Source organism: Balaenoptera acutorostrata, chromosome 13 (genome assembly GCF_949987535.1).
Source record: "Balaenoptera acutorostrata chromosome 13, mBalAcu1.1, whole genome shotgun sequence".
Lineage (NCBI taxonomy): Eukaryota > Metazoa > Chordata > Mammalia > Artiodactyla > Balaenopteridae > Balaenoptera > Balaenoptera acutorostrata.
The window spans coordinates 13,451,679-13,464,682 of record NC_080076.1 but is presented as its reverse complement, the minus strand read 5'-3'; the positions used below and the strand labels follow the sequence as shown (position 1 = coordinate 13,464,682).

The following is a 13,004-nucleotide window of genomic DNA, read 5'->3' as shown; positions in this document are numbered from 1 at the left end:
GTTAATGTAATACTTTTTAAAGTGGCTTTGTGTTGTTTTGTTTGTCTGGAAGGCAGGGCAGGTTGCCAGTGCTAAATGATTTAATAATACTGTAATTCTGTATTTCTTTGCGGGAGGCAGGGGGAAGCCTTTTTTTTTTGTCTTGAAAATGATAGACATTTGTAGAATATGGAGACTAACTCCTAGGAGTTGCTTTACTCTGTCAGGTGACCTAAGTCACTGGGATTCACTAATTTTCTCTGAGAGAACAGTTGATTGAAAAATTTCTATTGTAAATAGCTCAGTGTTGTATAGTGATGCTTCACATGTTTTGTAGTTTTGGCATAAGGGACTAAACAACTGACTTCCCTCCCCTCCCCCTCTGACACACCTTCCCACCCACACCCCCTCATCCCCCCACCTTTTTAATTCACTGAATGATGAGCCTGAGCGTTCCTAAGAGCATTGCTGTTCAAATAAGGTGGACCTTAGGCCACTGGAAACGAACCTGCACCTGAGGGGCCTCGGACCCTTTTTCTTCCTCTCCTGTTCCCACCCAGCCTCTTTTGCAGACACTTTTTAATTGTGTTCCTTAATGCTGCCACAATCAGCATGATTGTATAGAATTCAGTTAGATCATTTACATACCAAGAGTTATATTAAAGCAGAATGCACAAATGAACATGTCATTTTTGTTATAATAAATATAAAATTTACAAGTATTGGACCCATCTGCTTTTGTCTCAAGAGCCAGATGTGTCTTGCAGATGATCACACCCAGCTTGGGTTTGGAATGAATGCATGTAACTTTGGGGTCATCAGATATTTCCGACTTTGATTTTTTTTGAAGGGAAAATACCCAACAGGTTAACCTACATTGAACGAACGTAGTGAAATCAACCCTGTGGTTAACAATACGCGTAGCTGGTCTTACAGCCTTTCTGTTTCTTCTTGTTATTGTGTAGGGTAGATGGTAAAAGGGGAATAGATGAGGTTGCATAGAGGAGATCCCTGGAAAACTCCCAGAAAGCCAAATTGGTTTCCAGTTCTCTCAAGGCCCCCTCGGTCACCTGAACATGTTAATAGATCTTTTTATAAAAATTGGAGTATAGTTGATTAACAATGTACACCGGAGCTGCTTGCCTCGCTCTCTACTCCTAGCAGAAATAATGTCAGTGCAGTGGGGTCCACTAGGAAATCCGGTATTCCTAGCTGACTTGCTAGCCCCATTTACAGACTCTAGTGCCCCACCCCTCCCCGCCGACCCTGCATCTTGTGAACCATGTTTTTGAGATGCTGCAGGTCTTCTCTCTTGTCTCATGTGGACCAGCTTCCCAGGTAGAATGGTTTTCCTTCTTCAGATCTGCCCTGCAGTGGTACCTGGATGGTTCAGTGACAGGACATGGCAACTAGTCTTTCTTGTAGACTCGGTAATGGGCTGTCTGTCCCCTTGCTGGGTGGCCAGATCAGAGGACCCCCCCCCTTGTCTTGGTGACGTCCGTTCTTCATTCCGTGTCAGGCTACTTGTACACTGTGTACTTTGAAAACCACTAAGGCTGTGGAAGAAGATTGAGTTCCTCTCAGCCTCATAAGGGACCCAGTGACCAAGGGACGAGACTGCCCAAGCCCGGGCAGAGCTCTCTGCTCTAGAGCCAGAGCAAAACCATCTCAGGATCCCTGCGCCCAGCCCCACCCCCCAGCACCTTGCCGCCCAGTCGCCCCTCTGCTCCAGGCGGATCGGAGCAGACTTGAGAGGCTCTGGGTTTTCACCCCGGAAGCCTTAGTCACTACAGAAGATCTGGGCTGGCTCTCTGACCTCCTCGGTGCCTAAATCCCCTGAGAACAGGGCTCACCGGTTGCCTTGCGCGGGGCCTGCCCAGACGGTCAGCGTGGCTCCGATTCCACGGCAGCTCCCTTCCAGAGGAGCCAACACTTCCGCCCTGAGCATGGCCAGCAGAGGCAGCAATAATTTGAGGAGTTCACGATGGGTCCCACAGCAACTGCTTGTGCCAGGGGCAGCCGCTGGGACCAGCAAGTCCCAGGTGGGGACTCACCTCACGTCCTAACATGTGTGGCTGACTGGGAGAAGGGGCACAGGCCTGGCGCTGCTGTTCTCCTAAGGCCGCCAGTTCAGTGAGTGCTTGCTTCTCAGTTTCTTAGACCATTCAGTCACATTGAGCACGTGCCGCATATAAGGTACTATGGAGATAAAGGACAAACCTTTGCCCTTTGGGAGCTTGGGGTAAATAGGCATGTGGGTGAAAAGTAAGAGATGAGCACATATGAAGCGGCTAAAGACGCGGAGACCTACTACTGGGCCTCCTTGCTCTTGCCTAGGGGCCTCCCAGTTATTGCCTGAGGAGGAGTTTCTTTTCACTTCTGCTCAGCAAGGTAGCATCTAATAATGTACGCAGAACTGCTTATAAAACTGGGAAGTGCTTAATTGAAGATTCCTCAAAGCCACGGGATCTCCAGGGTGAGTATGAGGGGGAAGGGCATCCCCCAGCCCCACCCCACACTCTGTCCTTCCTGCTGGGAAGGCCAGCGAATTGGGAAAGGGTTGGCGGGTGGGTGGGTAAGAGGTTGGAAGCTCTGACGGGGCTCGCAGCCTTGCTAATAGACTCAGAGCTCCCTACCGAGGACCCTGGAAGTTGCTTGGTGTTGGATCAGCCACAGGCTGCCACGTGTGTGCCCACGGAATAGTGGCTTTCCAGAGGGCACCAGGGCCAGGCTCCGGAGCCCCGACTCCCAATCTGACCTGGTTTCTCTAGATTGCTTTTGTCACAGTACCACCTGCTGGTGAGATTAGATTTTGGGTGGAAATGGGCATGACTCTTGGTCTTTCTCCTGCCCCTCTTCCAAAAGAAAGTTTCAGTTATTTTCATTCCTAGACACCTGACAGAAAGCAATCTCCAGCACTGTTAAGTAGTCAGAGAAATGTTAGGGACACTGACGTGCAGACATATCAAGATGTGTAGCCGGAATCATAGCATCGACCTGGGAGAGAGGAAGTCAGTCTCCAACATCCATCTAATTCTCCATTCCCCACAGGGAAAAATAAATAAAACCCCCTAACATGCCTTGGATCTGATAGGGCAACACCAGCTCATTGCTGGCACTGCCCAACGGGGAGAAAGAACCATTCCCACGCGAACACTCATCAGAAGGCACTTTGAATTGACTCTGACACGTCAGGAAATAGAATTTTTGTACAGTGTGGGGTTGTGGTATCTGCCCTCCCTTCCTCCCAACCACGTAATTTGTAGATAGTAAAGCCTTATGTAAGTGGAAGTATTGTCATTGTTGTAAGTAAAGAACTAAGGGTGGTCAGATAGAAAATAATTGGGAACACAGCAAAAGTAGTTTTTTACATTAAAAACTCCCAGAGAGGGAAAAAAACAAAAACTCCTAGGAAACATCTGTTGGAACTGTTACAGGAGGGAGGGATGATGTCATGGTAGAAAAAAATAGGCTTTCCTCATTTCTTGCCATTGAATTTCATTTTCTTTCAGTTCATCCCCCCAAAATGCATTTTGTGCAAATGGATCTGTGCAAACTTTATTTCCCTATTGTTGTTCACCTGTTGTGAACTGATTCCTGTTGCTGCGTCTTTGAAAGATGGCTCTCAAGGTTGTCCCCTCACCCCACCCTTAGCAAAATCGCAACCAAGTTCAGACTTAGCTTGGCAGATCCACTGCCCTGATCGGTAACAAAGCAGGAACTACATCTAGCAGACGAAGCTTTGGGCGAGTGAGAGGAAGCAAGCTTCACAGCCACCTCACACCCACCCGATTCACCATGTCCGTTCGCGCCATGCGTTTAGGAAGCACCAGCCAGAGCCGCCACTGTGCTCAGCTCTGGGCCCCTGCCCAGGACCACAAATGCAGCGGGGCTTGGGTGCCACAGTGGCTGTGCTGACCTCCTGAGGTCTTGGTCTCAGCCAGGTGAGGGCAGACTACAGGCCCTACATGTTGCCCCCTGCCTTCTAGAAGACTAAGGTTGAACCTTGACAGGAGGAAAGGGGCCAAGGGGTCCCCGAGGCCGCCTTCCACTTTTCAGGCTGTGTGGTAAAGTAGAAAGCCACGCTGTCCCCTGCCCTGAATTTAAGGACCCATAAACAAGTGCTGCTTTTGTTGGGCTCCAGTTCATTAGTCCTTTCATTTTCTTCTAAATCAGAAACACAATGTTCTATCCTGTTCAAAGGGGGAAGGGCAGAACACGTGGAGAATTTTCTCCCGTCTGCTTATGACTAGAACTTCTCCCATTGTCATTCCTCTCTTTTTCTAAAGCTGTGGAAGTAAAACTGGCTTCAGACTGAAATTTCAAGTACTTTTCTAGTCATTACTATTTCTTAGGTCTTATTCCAATAAACTGAACTTCCCCCTAATTCCTAATCTTATCTATTGGAAGAAAGTTGAAATGGCAACTAAGATCATTTTCCTAAATGGTGCAACTCCAGCTGTTGCCTTTTCCTGAACTCATTTACAGGTCATTTGCCTTTCTGAGTCTTTAAGAAAACTGTTTTGCAGTTAACGTTTGGAGGCTCTTTTTTTTTTTTTTTTTTTAATGTGGACCATTTTTAAAGTCTTTATTGAATTTGTTACAATATTGCTTCTGTTTTATGGTTTGGTTTTTTGGCCCCGAGGCGTGTGGGATCTTAGCTTCCCAACCAGGGATCGAACCCACACCCCCTGCATTGGAAGGCAAAGTCTTAACCACTGGACCGCCAGGGAAGTCCCATTTGGAGGTTCTTAAGTCAGTTTTCCACTTAACAGAAATTGCCCTGTAAGCCAGAAATAAATCATGCACGCAAAATAAAGTCTTTTGTTTGTTTGATGGTCTACAATGCATTTTAAGAACTACTCAAATACTCCTTTTCCTAGAGCGTTTCAGTAGGTTAAAGATAGTTCATTGAAATGTGGCCCACCCCTGCTTATCCTAAGCACAATCACCCCCACTGTTTCCTCAGGAGCTGAAACCACCATCTCTCACAGGTAAACCCACAGGACTTTTTTCCTGGAAACTTCATTAGGCATGTATTTCAATGCTGTCTGCAAATAATTTGCATATACCCTTCATGTAAACATTTTTGAGTCCTCCAGCTTTCAAATTTAAAATCTCATCATGATATTCCTTAGATTACAACATGTTGGGTTTTGTCTTCACTCCTTTTCTGTTACCAACACATGTTCTAAGGGATGAGACGCTGCATGTTGGGGAAAGAAAGGGCCACGGGAAGGAAAGCCCGAGCCCACCTGTGTGACCACAGTGGCGCCTCTCCTATCCATTTCCATCCATTCTGAGCATCATGGGGCAGGAATGATCTCGAGAGTTCACCCAGTGCCCACTTCTAGGCAGAATCCAAACTGTTGCTCTGCTGAGTGGAATTTTGTTTTTTCCAAAGATAGAGGCTCTCTGACCTTCATAAACTGTTGACCACCTACAGGCAGAAGTTGAGTCCCCCCACTCTGTGCAGAAGTGCCAGGGTGGGCGGAGCACAGTGAGAGGCCCACAAGGAGGAAAAATAAAGCACATTTTAAAAGATGACGCTACTGGACTTCCCTGGTGGTGCAGTGGTTAAGAATCTGCCTCCCAATGCGGGGGACACGGGTTCGAGCCCTGGTCCGGGAAGATCCCACATGCCATGGAGCAACTAAGCCCGTGCGCCACAACTACTGAGCCTGCACTCTAGAGCCCACGAGCCACAACTACTGAAGCCCGCGTGCCTAGAGCCCGTGCTCCGCAACAAGAGAAGCCACTGCAATGAGAAGCCCACGCACCGCAACGAAGAGTAGCCCCTGCTCGCCGCAACTAGAGAAAGCCCGTGCGCAGCAACGAAGACCCAACGCAGCCAAAAATAAATAAATAAATTTTAAAAAAAGATGACGCTACTACTGCAGAGACCCACATAACCAAGAATGCAGGGAGATGGGGTGGGTCTCCAGGTCTGAGATCGCAAAGGGCCAACCCCAAGCTCGGAATTGTCTGTAAATCCCAGCCCCGCAGGGTGGTCACTGAGATCCAGCACTGTGAGGAATCCTTCCCGTCCACCAGCGGCCTTCAAACGTTCCTGCCGTGACTTCCTGAGGGATGATACTGACTTCCCACCTCCAGTGAACAAAGAAGGGGGAAGGGCCCACCTACCACCAGCTGCTCCTCATTAACGCCCAGCTCGGATTCCTTCCTGCAATGGAGAGCCAGTAATAACCTTGACCGCTTCCACCCTAGGAGCCTTGCCACAGAGCCTCTTCCAAGTGTGCTGAGCGCAGAGCGTGCAAGGATAGAGCAGATGGACGCTGGGCCTGCTTTTACGGAGCTCTGAAGACTCAAACTCTTGGGACGGAAAAGAACAGAAAGACCAATGCTCCTTTGCTCTGCCCATCAAACACCATCACAACCATTTCCTAGCTGTTTTTCTCCAATAGGCAGGGTTTTATTTTGAGCAACTTTGAATTCTACACACCTGTGGAAGATAGACACAGCAGCTGTCTCTAGCACGCTGACCTCAGAGCTCCCTCTGCTTCACATTTAATTCCTTTTCTGCAACCCATTCCTTGGTACCATACCTGAGATACACACGCCCATTTGTTTAAAAAAAAAAAAAAATGTTTGCAGCCTTTTCCCCTCCACTCCAGCACACTGAGGATGGGCCTCACTCACTTGTGGAGGCACAAGGCTCTCCACATCCAGGGTTGAAGATGGGTCCCTTGGCCTCCACTGGAAATCGCTGACTTGTTACTTTAGCGGGGCTTCTGCTACAAGCCGCCTCAAGATGTCCAAGCGCCTGTCCTAGAGATGAGTCCAGCCCTCCCCCTTTTCGCTTCCAGCTGGGCCAGAAATAAAACCACTGGTTCATGCAGATGGCGCCCTGCCTACTGTTTGCAACTTCCAGCCGCCTCCATCCCTTCGGTCCTGGCCTCCGCCCCTCGCCTCTCCTCCCCATTCACGCCCTCCCTCCCAGCCGTTCAGCTGCCCTGGTCTGGCTGCTGCTCACCGCGGTCACCGTGGCGGGAGGGAGGATGGGGCTGGACGTTGCAGCGGCTGCTACAGCCGATCACTGCCTTGTTCAACCTCTCCGCTTTGGCCCCCATCCCTCTTGCTTGGCCTCTGAGCCGGCTATAACTGCTGCTTCTCCGCCACAGTTTTCAGGCTCTTCTGCCAGATCCTAAGAGATGGGTTCCGTGCTGCTCCCTTCACCTCTCACTCTCACTCAAGGCTCGTCCCGGGGGCGCTCATCGTCTCCCCCCTCCCCGCCCATGTCCACACCACCTCCTGGACACCTCCCTCTTAGGACTCAGGCGCCACAAACCCAACGTACCTCAAACCTGCACCTCCTGCAAGCCCGACGCTGGCAGAACCTGTCATCGGTCACCAAGTCCTGTCAGTTCTACTTCCTAAACCCTCCTGGTGGAGGAGATGGACAGTGAATAAGCACATCTTTAAAAATGAACATGATTATTTCAGATGTAAAAAAAAAAAAGTGAAGAAAACAGAAGAGGAAAATGGAATCAAGAATGATATTTGACCTAAAACCTGATGAAAGGAAGACAATTAGGATCTGGAGGCAGAAAATTTCAAGCAGAGGAAACTGCAAGGTCAAAGCCCCGGGGTGGGGACCGCGAGTGTTGGGATATTAGGGGAGGGGCCCTTATCAGCTTCCCTCCTCCTTGCCCCGGCTCTGAACCAAAGGCGAAATAAGACAGCAATAAGCAGAAGGGGCAGAAAGGTCACCTTTACTGCTTAACGCTGACAATAGAGAATGCGGGCTGTGTCACCGGGTGAGGGGGCTTCCGACTACGGAGCCCCCTCAGCAGGCAGCCGCTAGGCAGAGGCGGAAGCCCTCAGGGCTCTGGGGCAGAGAGCGCCCCCTGGGGGCGGGGAGGAAGCTGAGAACGCAGCTCCCGAGGGGGCGGGGCGTGGGCTGCGCATGCTCAGTGTGTCCTCGCAGACTCCCGCGAGGGAACGCTGGCGCCGCCCTGCAAGACGCGTCCCGGGGCTGCAAGCCTGGCGTCCTCAGGCTGGCGGCGTGGTTAGAGCTCGGGAACCCAGGGCCGGAGGGTGTGAGATGAGGCCGCAGACCTCGGCCAAGGCCAGGGGGCTGAGAGAGAAGATCTCGTCTTCCAGGAGGTTGGCGCAAAGCAGGTGCTTACTAAACAGTTTCTCAAGGGTCCTCACGCTCAGGCGCCGTCCGCTCGGCCTGAACCCTCCGGCCCCCGACGCGCAGCTGTGCGCCTCGCGCCGCGGCCTGTGGGCCCCATCACTGCATTTCCCGTGCGATGCAATCACCGTAAATGTCCACCCAGTAATGGACGAAAATCCCAATTCGCCTGATTTCAAACATTTGGAAACTGCCTCCTGTAAGTCCTCTCACACTGGTCACGCTTGGGGTCCGGGTTTTTGACTGGGAATTTGTGGCCCCAGCGCTGTGTCCCTGAGTCGGGACTGGCCTGGGTGGCTTTTGAGCAGCACAGGGACTCAGCCTTTACTGGGCAGGTAGTCACTCTTCCCCAGGTCCCCGAGGCTGAGGTGTGTGGGCGGCGGCGGAAGGAGGAGAATCACCGGAAGTTCAGGATTATCACCCGCTCTCCCCAGGAGACTCCCAGGAGGTCCGCTCAGCCTCCGCCAACTCCTACCTGGCCCCGGGGACCTGAGAGCAGGAGGGAAGAGCTTTTTAAGCCAGGGCCGAAATCCGGCCTTCCTCTGGGTGGCTTTGGACGTGTGGATTCATTTATTTTCTCCTCTGCTTCTATTTTGCAGCGCTTTTACCCAGGGTTGTGAGAAAGAAATTCAGGGGTGCCCGCCGTGGTGACCTCTCTGACGGAGTGAGAACCAGAACTAACTACGAGTTTCTGATACTCAGCAAAATGTTACTTTCCTCCCTGGATTGATGAACGTGACTCGTGTTAATTCAGCTATTGGCAGGAGCTGCAAGGTCACGCGGGGCACTACGGTTTCGCTGGTCTGCAGACAGTCCCTTCCCTTCGGTGCGGAGAGACCCTTCCCCTGTTTGAGTCCTGCTGTTGGTCCTTCAAGCGGCAGCGCGTTGGCACAGGTATGAGATGGAACCCTTTTCAGCTGTTTGGGCGGACTAGACATCGGCCGCATCCCCACATTTCCTCTGGTTGAACTTAATAGAGTTCTTGGCGCTGTGAGAGATGCCTGGTGAGCTGCTCCCACCCACCCACTCCAGGGTCACCTGCCCAGGGTGTGTCTGTGAATTTCCTGGGGACGGATGACTTTGGCCGTGGTTAGGCATTCCCCTGTATCTCCCTATTTTAAATTGCTGATTTGACCCAGGACAGGCCATTTCACATCCTCCGTGATCAATAAATATTAAGTAAATTATCCAAAACCAAGTGGAAACCGCAGTCTGGACAATGAGCTGATTTATGCCTTTGATGAATCTCAGCCATTGTCACCGCGGTGAGCAGCCTTGGGCGCTCGCTGCGCTCGTGTCGTTCTTCACATGACATGAGCCGAACAGGCACCGTTCGGGGGTTTTCTCAGGGAGCAGGGCTCTTCCCAGCAGATGAAATGCTTGTGGCCTGGTTGCATAAGATTGCCCTAGGACCGCTGCTGGGCCCCGGGGGAAGGTGTGTGGACAGAGCTGGCGCCAGAGGGACACCAGCGCCATCGGCGCAAAGCCTTGTGAGGAGGTGGGTTTCTTCTGGCCAGTGCCAGCCGGGGAGGGAGCACGGAGGACAGTGTGGTCTCCCCAGGGGCGTGTGTTCAGCCCTGGGACGCGCCAGAGGAACCACTGGGTGTGGGAAGAAAATACCAGAACTTCCCTTTTTTGTTTGTTTGCACTTCTGAAAGTCGTGAGAGTTAAATTCATACGCGCGGGGTCGGACACTTGCTTTCCTTTAGTGGTCGGCTTAATCTTGACAGTAGCCCTGGGAGGTGGAGACTATTATAATCCTCATTTACACAGGAAGCTGAGGCTCAGAGGGTTCCAAGGATCAGCCCCGGGTCAGGTCACCGCCAGGAGGTGTCAGAGCAGCCTGGCTGGCTCCCCACTGTCTCTTTTTTTTTTTTTTTAATTTATTTATTTATTTATTTAGTTATGGCTGTGTTGGATTTTCGTTTCTGTGCGAGGGCTTTCTCTAGTTGCGGCAAGCGGGGGCCACTCTTCATCGCGGTGCGCGGGCCTCTCACTGCCGCGGCCTCTCTTGTTGCGGAGCACAGGCTCCAGACGCGCAGGCTCAGTAGTTGTGGCTCACGGGCCCAGTTGCTCCGCGGCATGTGGGATCTTCCCAGACCAGGGCGCGAACCCGCGTCCCCTGCATCGGCAGGCAGACTCCCAACCACTGCGCCACCGGGGAAGCCCCCCCACTGTCTCTTATCACCATTTTTTAACCATTTCGTGGATGAGACCATCTTCACCATGCGGTACACGTATGTTATGTATTAGTACACAGGCGCACGCACAAGCACACACACACACATACTGCAGGCTGCAGCTTTGTTTTTCTCTGAGAAGTAAAAGTTTGAAAGCCCTGGGACCGAGCCCTCTGTGAGACTTAAGAGCCAGGTGCCTGCTGGCTCTGACCCAACAGTGGGAATTCAGGCAAGTCCCTTGGGCTCTGGGGACCTCAGTTTGTAACAGGAAGGCTGTGGACGCCACAGCCTTGGGTCCTTTCCAGCTCCGTCATTCACTGCTCCCAGGACAGCACTATGGCAGGAGATTAATCCCCCCCTGACTATTCCTTAATCAAACAAAAGTTTGAGTTTAGGGCAAGTAGCAGTTTTCCATTGCATTTAACTGCCTGTCTCACTGGGAGTGCTTCAGGGATCGTCAGCACTTTGGATAGTTTGGGACCTTTTCATGCTAGATGGATCTGATCTTGCAAAATTTAGCTTAAAAAGAAAAGGAAGAGGGCTTTGGGGTTTTTTTTTGTTGTTGTTGTTGGGTTTTTTTTGGGGGGGGGGATGTGTCTGTGGATCTATCACTAGACAGAATTGTGTTCTCGCTGCCTTAGTGAAGAGGGACTGCCCAGGAGAGCAAGGGGGCAGGCTGGTTTGTACTTGGGGAGGATCCAGGATGTCACAAACCAGATGACAGCATGGGAGAGGTCTCATGACTGAAAAAGGAAAGATCTGTCGAGTACGATGCAATTTATGGATAGGGAGCTACTTTTTATAGGAGGAGGAAATATAACTCTGAGGTAAGACTTGAGCACAAACCATATTCGGGAAATTTCTGGTGTGTTGCGTTACCTTCCTGTGGAGGGTACTGGAGAGGGAAAGGGGGGATTACAGCCAGACCTTCGGAAGGTTAGGGGACAGATTTGCAACAAACATCAATATTTGGGACCCCCATTTATGTTGTCACTCTTTTACACTTGGTTGATTGTTTAAATCACTAGATAGATTTTTTAAATGATGATAATAGAAACGTATTCATCTTTAAGGATTTGGGTCCACCTTTCTTTACACATTCTTTTCTCATTGTAAGATTTTAAATGGGCATCTTGTAAGCTCCTTGAAGGGGAGACCTTGCCTTACTAATATCTGTATCTCAGGACTTGCCCTGCACCTAGCACATAATATTCTTTCAACACATTTTTATTCATAAAAGAATGCACCAACTTTGCAAACACCTTGTGGGCTTTTTAATTGGTACCCTTCCTTTTCAGCACTAGAAATGACTAACCATCTTTAGAAAGGTGCCAGAAATGGAACAAAGGCTTCTCTCACCCCAGAAGCCACAGACACATTTTAAAATATAACCAATAATGTCTTTTTCTGACTAGAAGATAATGCACACAAAAAGCTGGAAAAGTTAGGAAGCTTAATGAGGAAAAAAGCTGAGCCATGATCCCATTAACACATTGCCATTGTTTTATTTCTTTCCAGTCTTTTGTCTATGTACCACTTTTTTTTTTTTTTCTTTTTCTGAGCAGAGAAAGGTTTATTGCAGGGCCAGCCAAGGAAAATGGGTGGCTCGTACTCAAAAAACCCAAACTCCCTGATGGTTTTTAGGGAAAAGTTTTTATAGGCAAAATTTGGGGTGAGGGCTGCAGGGTGTGTGACTTTCTTCTGATTGGATGGTGGTGAGGTAACAAGGCAGTGTTCTGGGAATCTTGTAAGTGCCACTTTTTAATACACATTGTGGTTATGTTATATTCAATATCCTTTTTTTTCCAATTATGTGGTGATCATCTTCCCTTGTTAATAAAAATTCTTAGTAAACATTTTAAAAAGCTGGTAATATTCTGTCAGGTGAATGTATCACAATTTGATCAACTACATCAATAATGGTGGTCACTTGGATGGTTTCTAGCTTTTTGCTGTTTTAAATAACACTGCAGTGAACATCTTTGCTATTATCCTGCTTAAAATTTATGAACAGTTGGAGCAAGAGGTAGGGAGCTAAGCTGTTACTCTCTGCAGTGTAGGAAGATGTGCCTTGGTTTCCAGATGTAGAGTAAATGCAGCCCCATAACGATGGTGAAGGTCAGTGTGTGGGGCAGTGTTGTCTGAGGGAGGACAGTGATGAGGTCAGAGCACCTGCTACAATTTATTTATTATTATTATGTTTTATTTTTGGCCATGCTGTGTGGCTTGCAGGATCTTAGCTCCCTGACCAGGGATCGAACCCGGGGCCTTGGCAGTGAAAGTGCCAAGTCCTAACCACTGGACCACCAGGGAATTCCCCATAGAACCTGCTACAAAAGGGGAAAGTGATATATGTTTTTTCTTCCTGGAAAAAGAAAGGAAATTCAGTAAAGAGAAAATTCTGATACAGCTTTGGGCTGATTTTTAAATAAATAGCTCAGCTTCAAGAAGAAAAATCAAGATTTTTACTTTTCCTCTTTGCAAAGTGTTCCTTTAGTGACTGGTGGTTTATAGCAGATTTCAGTGGCCTGGGTTGTAAATGCCTAGAGACTGAAACTTGTAGCTGTGATTTCACGATAGGATTTCAAATGTCAAGACTACTTCCAAATATGGGGCACTTTGCAAACCTAGGACACTTGGTATTCACCGTGAACCCAGTGTGGCTTGATTTGTTCTTTAAGGACTTG

General features: G+C 49.5%; 1 non-coding gene across 1 annotated transcript; it reads right to left on the bottom strand.

Moving 5' to 3' along the window:
• Positions 1 to 12,557: 12,557 nt before the first annotated feature.
• On the bottom strand, positions 12,558 to 12,630 carry TRNAE-UUC (transfer RNA glutamic acid (anticodon UUC)). The gene has a single exon. It is a non-coding gene; the product is annotated as a tRNA-Glu (tRNA).
• Between the last annotated feature and the right edge of the window lie 374 nt (positions 12,631 to 13,004).